At 52.0% G+C, this 10,282-nt stretch overlaps 1 pseudogene; it reads left to right on the plus strand.

Moving 5' to 3' along the window:
- Window positions 1-9,785, plus strand: part of LOC116220244 — a 48,409-nt pseudogene extending 38,624 nt beyond the window's left edge.
- Window positions 9,786-10,282: the final 497 nt, after the last annotated feature.

Genomic DNA, 10,282 nt, shown 5'->3' on the forward strand with positions numbered 1-10,282 from the left:
TTCCTGCTATTGTCGCCCTCCGCATCCATCCGTATCCTCAATGGCCCTCTGTCACAGCGAGGGAGATCTCTGCCAAAGCTGCAAGGCGTGCGCTGTCTGCCTCTCTCTCGCTCTGTCTCGTGTGAATAGGGGAGCTTTATAACCCCCACTGCACCATCTTTCATCTGTTTCTGTTCCCGTCAGGATGCACTGTGGCTAATTTGTTTTCCCCTTCTGTCTCTCTCCCTCTCTTTCAGAAACATGTGAAGACCCTAGTGAAGGCTGGGAACGAATTAAACAAATAGGCACATACAAACACACACACACCCACACCCAGAGACGCCAGCTTCAGAGTACCCAGAGGGAGGCTCTTCCCCCTCGGCCCCTCCTGCATCTCTCGTTGTTGAGTCACCTGTCTCCTAGCCGGCCCCCAGTGAAACATGAAGGGCCCGAGGCATTTGCAGAGGACTTTTCCGCGTGCCCCGAAAACAGGTGCTCTCTTGTGCCGAAACATTTGGCTCCTGGCCGCGGCCCTGGTGATGGTGGCGGGCGGCCAGACGATCACCAGCTTCCACCCCGAGCGGCGGGAGTGGGCCTTCAACCACCTGACCGTGCACCAGACGACCGGGGCGGTGTACATCGGCGCCGTCAACCGCGTCTACAAGCTCTCGGGCAACCTGACGCTGCTGGTGTCCCACGACACGGGTCCGGAGGACGACAACAAGGCCTGCTATCCGCCGTTGATCGTGCAGCCCTGCTCCGAGCCGCTGGTGTCCACCAACAACGTCAACAAGCTGCTGCTCATCGACTACTCGCAGAACCGCCTGCTGGCCTGCGGCAGCCTCTACCAGGGCGTGTGTAAGCTGCTCCGCCTGGACGACCTCTTCATCCTGGTGGAGCCCTCGCACAAGAAGGAGCACTACATGTCCAGCATCAACCAGACCGGCACCATGTACGGGGTCATCGTGCCCTCCAGGGCGAGGACGCCACGCTGTTCATCGGCACGGCGGTGGACGGCAAGCAGGACTACTTCCCGACGATCTCGAGCCGCAAGCTGCCGCGCGACCCCGAGTCGTCGGCCATGCTGGACTACGAGCTGCACACGGACTTCGTGTCGTCGCTCATCAAGATCCCGTCGGACACGCTGGCCCTGGTCTCGCACTTCGACATCTACTACATCTACGGCTTCAACAGCGGCAACTTCGTCTACTTCCTGACGGTGCAGCCCGAGACGGAGAACAGCATGACCCCCAGCGGCTCCTCCACGGACCTCTTCTACACCTCGCGCATCGTGCGCCTCTGCAAGGACGACCGCAAGTTCCACTCCTACGTCTCGCTGCCCGTGGGCTGCGTCCACAACGGCATCGAGTACCGCCTGCTCCAGGCCGCCTACCTGGCCAAGCCGGGCCGCGTGCTCGCCGCCTCACTCAACATCAGCGCCCAGGACGACGTGCTCTTCACCGTCTTCTCCAAGGGCCAGAAGCAGTACCACCGGCCCCCAGATGATTCGGCCCTGTGCGTGTTCAGCATCCGAGACATCAACCTCCGCATCAAGGAGCGCCTGCAGTCCTGCTACCAGGGCGAGGGCAATCTGGAACTCAACTGGCTGCTGGGGAAAGACGTGCCGTGCACCAAAGCGGTAAGCGAGCCTATACACACACCGACACGATGTCGATTCGATATCCAGGGAGCACGCCTACTGATATGAGTGTATGTCTGTAAAAAAAACATTTGTTGTTGTTGTTGTTCGTCATCTGTTAAATGTAAATGTGGAATATTTCTAAAATCAATTTCACAGCTGCATATTTAGTAGCACAGTCAGGGGATAAACAGCTGCCAAGCAACGCGGCAGTGTGCAGAGTTAGGTCAGAGTGTAACACTTTCCTGATTGCCCTATATTTGTCGTGCATGTTTTAATGTAAACACATGCTAGACTCTGTAACATCTCATGCTGCCATTTATTAATGTTTTCTTTAGTGCAATAAATCCCTCACCATGGCACCATGACAACGACATTTATAACTCCCCTGTCTGGGTGCAGGGTTCTGTCACAGAGACCGGTACACAAGGGCAGTCTTAGGTCAACAACTCCATACATGTTTCTTTTAAAGACCAGAGGGTCTCAAGCTCAGCTTTTTTCCGCTTTGACTTGTAACATTACCGCAGTGAATTAATAAAGGAATAATCCTCAGCGGTTTCCCAAGAAAAACAAGAGATTGGGTGAAGCTGGAGTTTCCCTGCTGGAAATAGCAAACAGAATGTCGAGATAAACGCCTTTGAGTTGTAGCTTGGGCATACACTCATCTTTCACATCTTTCTCACACTTCGAGTAATTATTGCTAATTGGCTCACTTCTCCGTTAGAGAAAGAAATAGCCACATGAAAGTCTCTCGGAAAAGAAGATATTCTGAGGGATTTATTTTTCTTGGCAACCATCAAAGTGATAATATCCTCCTCCACTGCAGTCCAAATAAACATGGGTTTCCTTGTCAGACAGAGGGGGTGGGCGAGGGAGATGGGGCGAGAGAGAGAGAGAAAGAGAGAGAGAGAGAGAGAGAGAGAGAGAGAGAGAGGGAGAGAGAGGTGAAAACCAGAGGCTAGAGGGATACTGAGAGATACTGAGAAGAAGACACTGGTGGAGAAAGCGCCTGAGAGACAGTTCCACGGAGAGAAAAACTGTAGCTGTCATGGGGAAGTGAATGTGGGCGATTGAAGAAGGAAGGAAAGGCATGTGATCTCCTTACCTACGGGTGTCTGGCCACCTGCCATGTGATCTGCTCACCTACGGGTCTCTGGCCACCTGCCATGTGCCACTCCTAGATCTGAGCTGCCTCCCTCCCTCCCTCCCTCCCTCCCTCCCTCCCAGAGGCACCCGTCCTCAGTGCCTTCATGCCTTAATTGCTAATATCAATTCAAAAGGGAAATGATGAACACTAATGAGGATATGTATGGTGTGTGTGTGTGTGTGTGTGTATGTGTGTGTGTGTGTGTGTGTGCCCGAGTGTACATACGAATGTGTATGTGTTATTGTGTGCCTATTGGAGTGTGTGTGTGTGTGAGTGTGTGAGCTTAACGTACACTAAATTTAGCAACTCTTTGTGAGCTTGGCAGCTCTGCCGCACGTGAATGTGTGTGTTAATGAAGAGCACAAGGCGAGATGAAGAAGAAGAAGGGCCTGGACTTGGATGATTCTTCCTCCTTTGCAGGAGCTCCACGCTTTCACTAAGCCACCCATGGGTATTCCATTGACCTCCTTTATTAAGATCAGTGCGTTCCCCATTAGCACGGTGTCAGAGGTGATAGGTACGTGAGGGGAAACATCATCATGCTCCAGGCTAGGCGATGGCAGATTCAGCTTCAGCTTTCCCTGTGGAGTTCAACACCGTCAGCTTTTTTTATTAATTCTGCTGAAGAGGAGCTTCCCCCTACATCCCCACCAGTGGACCAATGGACCAGCACCAGTGGACCAGCTCCAGTGGACCAGCTCCAGACTTGGAAACGATCCAAGCCTCCTACGCACACTTTCCCTCTTTCCTTTTTTTCCCTCTTGTTCTCCGGAGTCTTATTAATGCTCCCTCCTTACAGTTTCAAAGAATCCCTTTAGCCTCTGGTTTTCACCTCTCTCTGTCTCTCTCTCTTTTGCCTCTGTCTCGCTCTCTCTCCCTCGCTGTCTCTTTCCCCTTTTCCCTCTGTCTCTCTCTCTCTTTTTCCCTCTCTCTCTCCCTCCCTCTCTCGCTCTCTCTCTTTTGCCTCTGTCTCGCTCTCTCTCCCTCTCTGTCTCTTTCCCCTTTTCCCTCTGTCTCTCTCTCTTTTTCCCTCTCTCTCTCCCTCCCTCTCTCGCCCTCTCTCTCGCTCTCTCTCTGTCTGTCTCTCCCTCCCTCTCTCTCTCTCTGTCTGTCTCTCCCTCCCTCTCTCTCTCTCTCTTTTTCCCTTTCTCTATCTCTCTCTGTCTGTCTCTCCCTCCCTCTCTCTCTCTCTCTCTCTTTTTCCCTTTCTCTCGCTCTCTCTCTCTGTCTCTCTCTCCTTCCCTCTCTCGCCCTCTCTCTCTCTATATATATATATATCCCTCCCTCTCTGTCTCTCTCATTCTCTCTCTCTCTATGTCTCTCTCCCTCTCTGTCCTTCTCTGTCTCTCTCCCTCTCTCTCCTCTCCTGGTCTGGGCTGGATCTTTGCCAAGTCCCCCAGATAAGACGATACATTATGTAAAAAGTACCTTGGCCAATAGGGATTCAATAGATGGATAGCTTTTAATGGATTACGCGGGCAGGTCTTTGCAAATTAACATGGAAAGGTTAGCAAGCCCACACAGCAGCGTCGTGTATTGACGCCGGCACCTTGGAGGAACGGAGACGGACAGATCGTATGCACGTCACCGTACATGTTAGTGGGAGGAAGAAAAAATACTCCTTAAAATAAAACTCTTCCACACCCACACCGTTAAAACAGAACACGAACATAAACACTGTGGCCTGAAATACAATATGAAAACACACCGGAGTCTCACACACCGGAGTCCAGATCCAGATGTTTTGCCTCAGTTTCCGGCTCTTTCCTCGTGACAGTTTTGCAGGGCTCCAGATGTGAGTGGGATCCTGTTCATTCTGCAGCTGCTGTGTTTCTGCGGTTATGGTGTGCAGTGATGTGACATGAGGCGGGCCTAACATCTTTAACAAGGCTCTGGTTCCAGCACACACAAGCTTCTCAGCCACCACACACACACACACACACACACACACACGCACACACACATGAATAGGCCGACGTACATGACATACATATATACAAACATGCATATATATACATACGTACATGTACATATGGTATATTCATACATGCGGAAATACATATACTGTTCAAAGATACACACACACACACTCACAAACACACACACACACACACACACACACCACACACACACACTGACCTACAGGAATACACACACTCTCTATCACACACACACATGTACACACACATTGGCTCACACACATACACGGAAATACACACACCCACTCACCTACAGGAATACACACACTCTCTATTACCACTCACCATCCCTACAGGAATACACACACTTCTACACACACATGTACACACACAAAGGCTCACACACATACACGGAAATACACACACCCACTCACCTACAGGAATACACACACACCTGGTTGAGAGTGTGAAGGCTGAATGGGAGATGCATCACGCAGCCTTAGTCGAGCGGTTATCTCTGGGTGAGTGGGTTTGCACAGCTGCATCACTTCAGCGCATCCGAATCCAGCTTTGGGCTGTGATAGTGTGCAGGTATGCAGGTGGTGTGCTATGTTGTGTCTCTCCCCCACTCTCTATCTCTTGTCCCCTCGCTCTCTCTCTTTACCTTTCTCTGCTGCTCTTTCTATCTCTCTCTCTCTCTCTTCTTCTCTCCCTCTCTCTTTTTTTCTCTCTCTCTTCGTCAATCTCCTCTCTCTCTCTCTGTTTCTCCCCTCTTGTTTTCCCTCTCACCTCCTTTCGTGCTCGCTCTCATACTCTCTCCCTCTCTCTCCATCTCCCTCCGTCTCTTTCCCTCTCTCTAATCTCCCCCTCTCTTCCTCTCCCTCTCCTCTCTCTCTCCTCTCCCTCTCCCTCTCTCTCCGTCTCTTTCCCTCTCTCTAATCTCCCCCTCTCTTCCTCTCCCTCTCTCTCTCTCTGTCTCTCTCTCCCTCTCCCTCTCTCTCCGTCTGTCTCTTTCCCTCTCTCTAATCTCCCCCTCTCTTCCTGTGCTTCACCACTGCCATGTTCTGCACTCATCCGCCACATGCGTGTGCTGAGCTAAAGAGGAGACTGTATTGATCAGGGCACTGCCTGTCCCTCAGGAGGCTGTGTGCGGCCCGCTGGCGCCGCCTCGATACCCCCTGGGGCCTGTGGTGCGGATCATGGGTCAGGGTAGATGAGCTTGGTCACGGCTGCGGAGGTGGGGAATGTGTGTGTGTGTGTGTGAGTGTGCGCATGTGTGTGTGTGTGTGTGTTTGTGTGTGCTAGTGTAATGGTAGCCAGTGGCCACAGTGCTGTGCAGTGACTAAACCTCACTCCCTGATATCTTAAGAGACATGCTAGCTAGCGACAGACGTTGGCACCCATGGGTTTTAGCCTCCTTGCTAGCACGCCCACCTCCCATATCTGAGGTTGCGGGATGGAGTCCGGTGAGGGACTTTGCTTGTATAAACACACACACACACAGGTTACGCTAGAAGCCAGCCATGCACTTCAAACAGGCTCTCGCATCTCACAAATAAATAGCACTCGGCTTTTCCTCAGGCACTCCGGAACCGTCCACCGTCCGCCGTCAGGGTGGAGCAGAGAGGGGTGGAGTGGAGAGAAGCAGCGGCATGTCGAATGGGATGCGCTTTAGTCAGCGGCTTCTGTGCTCGCCTGGCAAATGTGTTTTGAAATAGGGTTTAGCACCTTCTCCCTGAGCTATGAAACTCACACAAAGCATCAAATGAATCAGACCAGCGCTCTATGAAAGAGCGTGGCGCGTGGCGCGGGGGGGTGGGGGTAGCAGCTTCACCACTAGCATTGCGTCGAGCGCATGAAGGGAGGGTGATAAATCCAATATTTAAAAGTTAATGTGATCAAATTTTTCACAGTCTCTTTGAGATTATATAAGCGCTGCTAATACACGGAAGCGTTCTCCCTGGTGGAGGCTCTGGGGGTCACCCTCGGGGAGCCAGGTCCACCCCTGGAGCGAGCGCCGGCGCTCCGTGTGCTTCCCCTCGTCGGCGCGGCCGGCACACATCATCCAAACACTCAGCACCGTAATCACAACCAAATGGGCCAAATTACATTTGCAGGCTAACAGGCAGAACAGCTGCTCCGCCGCGGGCCCCGTACGAGGGCTTTACGATCCGGACGGACAAGGAGTCGCATGGCGTCTCTCTCCGTTGCTAATTCTAAGTACCCGTGAGCGTTTACCAGAGTTGAGTAACCTGATCCGAGACCTGTGTCCCGTCACATGTCGCCACCAAACAGCCACTGAGAGGAAATGTAAATAAATACACTTGAATTATTTGAGCAGTGTTTTAGTCCCTCGCTCCTTCTCTCTCTCTCCCTTCTCTCTCTCTCTCTCTCCTTCTCTCTCTCTCCCTCTCTCTCTCTCCCTCTCTTTCTCCTTCTCTCTCTCTCCCTCTCTCTCTCTCCTTTTCTCTCTCTCCTTCTCTCTCTCTCTCCTTCTCTCTCTCTCTCCCTCCCTATCTCTCTCTCTCCCTCTCTCTGTCTCCTTCTCTTTCCCCACATGTATAAACAGTGGAAAGGCAGCGTTCGCTCACAGGTACTGATTCCTGTGGCAGGGCCCCAGAGTGCGGACGGCAGCTATTTTTGGGAGAGGGAAAATGAAGAGGAAACGGTGGCGTGGAGATGTTGGCAGGCTGGCGTGGCCGTTATTGCCGTCTCCTCTGGCGGCCGTAAAGGCTTAACGACCTTGGGCTGCCGTCGTCGCCACGGAGACCCAACCCCTCTGGAGGTGTTGCTGATGTGCCGACGCTGTGCTTACGTCTGCCGTTTCAGGATCACTCTTTTCCTCCTCCCTCTCTAGCTTTCTCCTTCTCTCTCTCTCTCTCTCTCTCTCCCTCGCTCTTTCTCCCTCTCCCTCTGTCTCTCTCCCTCTTCTCTCTTTCTCCCTCTCCCTCTCTCTCTGTCTCGCTCCCTCTCTGTCTCTCCCCCTCACTCTCTCTCTCTCCCTCTCTATCTCTCTCTCTCTCTCTCTCTCTCTCTCTCTCTCTCTCCCTCCCTCTCCCTCTGTCTCTCTGTCTTCTCCTATGTATCTACTGAAAACCATCCTAAGATAAAATGCCAAGCTGATCCTAGATGTCTGGTCTCAGACAGTGCAGACAGGATGTGACTTCTGCTTGGATCTGGCCCACACACAGCCCAGACACAGCCCAGATCCGGCCCAGATCTCTCTCTCTCTCTCTCTCTCTCTCTTGGCCAGGCTGCCTCCTCCCTCCCCACAGACTGTCAGGGAGCGCGCTCCTCCTATCGCTCTTACTCCTGGTGACACTTTGAGGCCAGCTCCAGTCACAGACAGTGATGGCCTGAATCAGCGCATCCACAGTGGGCTTTTATGCGCCCAGGCTCCCTGCTCCTTTAAAATGAGGAGTTATGTGCGGCCGCTCAACCTCGTGACATGACAAACGGCTCGCAAATCCTCCAATTAGATAGTAAATGTTTACAGGCACAATCCTCGGTACTCAATCCGCCTGCGTGTGGATGGGTATGTGTGTGTGTTCTGGTGTGCGTGTGTTCTTGTGTGTTTGTGTGTGTGAGTGTTTGTGAGCTTGTGTGTGTGTTTGGGTGATATGTGCATGTGTGTGTGTGTTTGTCTGTGTTCCTGTGTGTTCTTTGTGGTGTCATTTCAGGAAAGGTTTTAGAGAGGGCTGCGGTTTGTAAGAGAGATTGTATGGTGAGATTGTGCCAGGCTCAAATTTCTGGACTCAGTGTATCGTGTCTGTGCGCGTGTGTCTGTGTCTGTGTGTGTGCATGTGTGTGTGTGTGTGTGTGTGTGAGTGTGTGTGTGTGCACGTGTGAGTGTGAGTGTGTGTGTGTGTGTGTGTGTGTCTGTGCGTGTCTGTATGTGTGTCTGTGCGTGTCTGTATATGTGTTTGTATGTACTGTATGTGTCTGTGTCTGTGTGCGCGCGCGTGTGTGTGCTTATGTCTGCGCGTACATATGATATCACAGTGGAGTGAAATATTCTGCAACAGGACTAGCAGAGGCAAGAGTGCTGCTCCAAGTCCAGTGGTGGCTCAGAGACTGACTCCAAATACTCATCTCAAAGAGTTTCAGCGTTAGCACTGGTAGCTAAGTTCAAATATGAAATGGTCACTAACCTTGTTCCTCATCCCTCCTCTCCTCCTCTATTCTCCTCTCTCTCTCTCCTCCTCTATTCTCCTTCCCTCTCTCCTCTCCTTTCCTCTCCTCTCTCCTCACTTCTCCTCTCCCTGTGTCAATGCGTCTGCAGCCTGTGCCCATCGATGACTCCTTCTGTGGTCTGGACATCAACCAGCCCCTGGGCGGCTCCCAGCTGGTGACTGGACACACGCTCTACACGGACAGCCGCGACCGGATGACTTCCGTCACCTCGTACGTCTACAATGGCTACTGCGTGGCCTTCGTGGGCACCAAGAGTGGACGTCTCAAGAAGGTCAGTTTAAACAACTTTTTTTCTTTTTTGATTCTCCTCCTTGACCACCAGTCACTTTAATGCCCCATGCCTGAATTGAGAAATACTGATGCCGTTTGAGGTGACTAGAAATCAGCTTTGGGTTTTATTTTTTTTTATTTTTGACGTGTGTGTGTGTGTGTGAAGAAATGTGTACCCGCCCATGGAGGTAAGTCAGTCAGTGTGTGTCAGCCAGTCATCCAGTCAAAGAGAGACAGTCCTTCATCAGATTAGGACTGTTCCAGCAGTTGCTCTCAGACAGTCTAGCACTAATGCTCTAACGACTCCAGTCAGAGTCAGATGGCTCTATATAGAAATGAATGTGTAGGCGTGGGCCAGGCCTCACTTGACAGGCTGTAAATGAATAATAACTTCTCTCCTCTGCATATCGAATGCGCTGGGCCGGGACCAGTGCTCTCTCTCTCTCTCTCTCTCCCTCTATCTCCAGGCTCAGACCATTACAGGCAGCTGTTAGCGTTAGCGTTAGCGCTCGCCCGCCACGCTACAGCCGCTACCGCTACCGCTCTCGGGCTAACCCTGCACTCGCCCATCAAGTTTAATAGGCACCTTTTCAACAAGACCCCTCCAAGAAGGCAATGAGAGAGAGACAGAGAGAAAGGCAGAGAGAGAGAGAGAGGGAGAGAGAGAGGGGTCGTGGGGAGATAGAGAGAGAGAGAGAGAGAGAGAGAGAGAGAGAGAGAGAGAGAGAGATGGGTGGGGGTAGATGGAGAGAGGGGGGAAGAGAGCGAGAGAGAGAGAGAGAGAGAGAAAGAGAAAGAGAGAGACCCTTCACTCTCTGCCCTAGCCTGGCAGGTCTGGTGTGACCCTGTGGTGTGCAGGAGTGGGATCAGCCTCCTAATTGCACTGCATTTACCAGGAGAGGTGCAGCGGGAGGCAGGCTTACCTGCATGCAATTACAGCATGATTGAATGGGGTTCCTTCCTCTGCAGGCTGAAATTGACGCCCTTTCTATTGGAAAACCGCTGCCTAATACTACAGCGAAGTGTATTATGAGGAGTGTATTCACCGTGTTGTGTGTGTTTTACTCCAATCTAGTTAATGTTTTGAGTTTTCTTAGGCTGCTCTAGTTATTTTGCTAGCGGAGTCGGTTTCAG

This window comes from Clupea harengus, chromosome 4, assembly GCF_900700415.2.
Source record: "Clupea harengus chromosome 4, Ch_v2.0.2, whole genome shotgun sequence".
Taxonomy (NCBI): Eukaryota; Metazoa; Chordata; class Actinopteri; order Clupeiformes; family Clupeidae; genus Clupea; species Clupea harengus.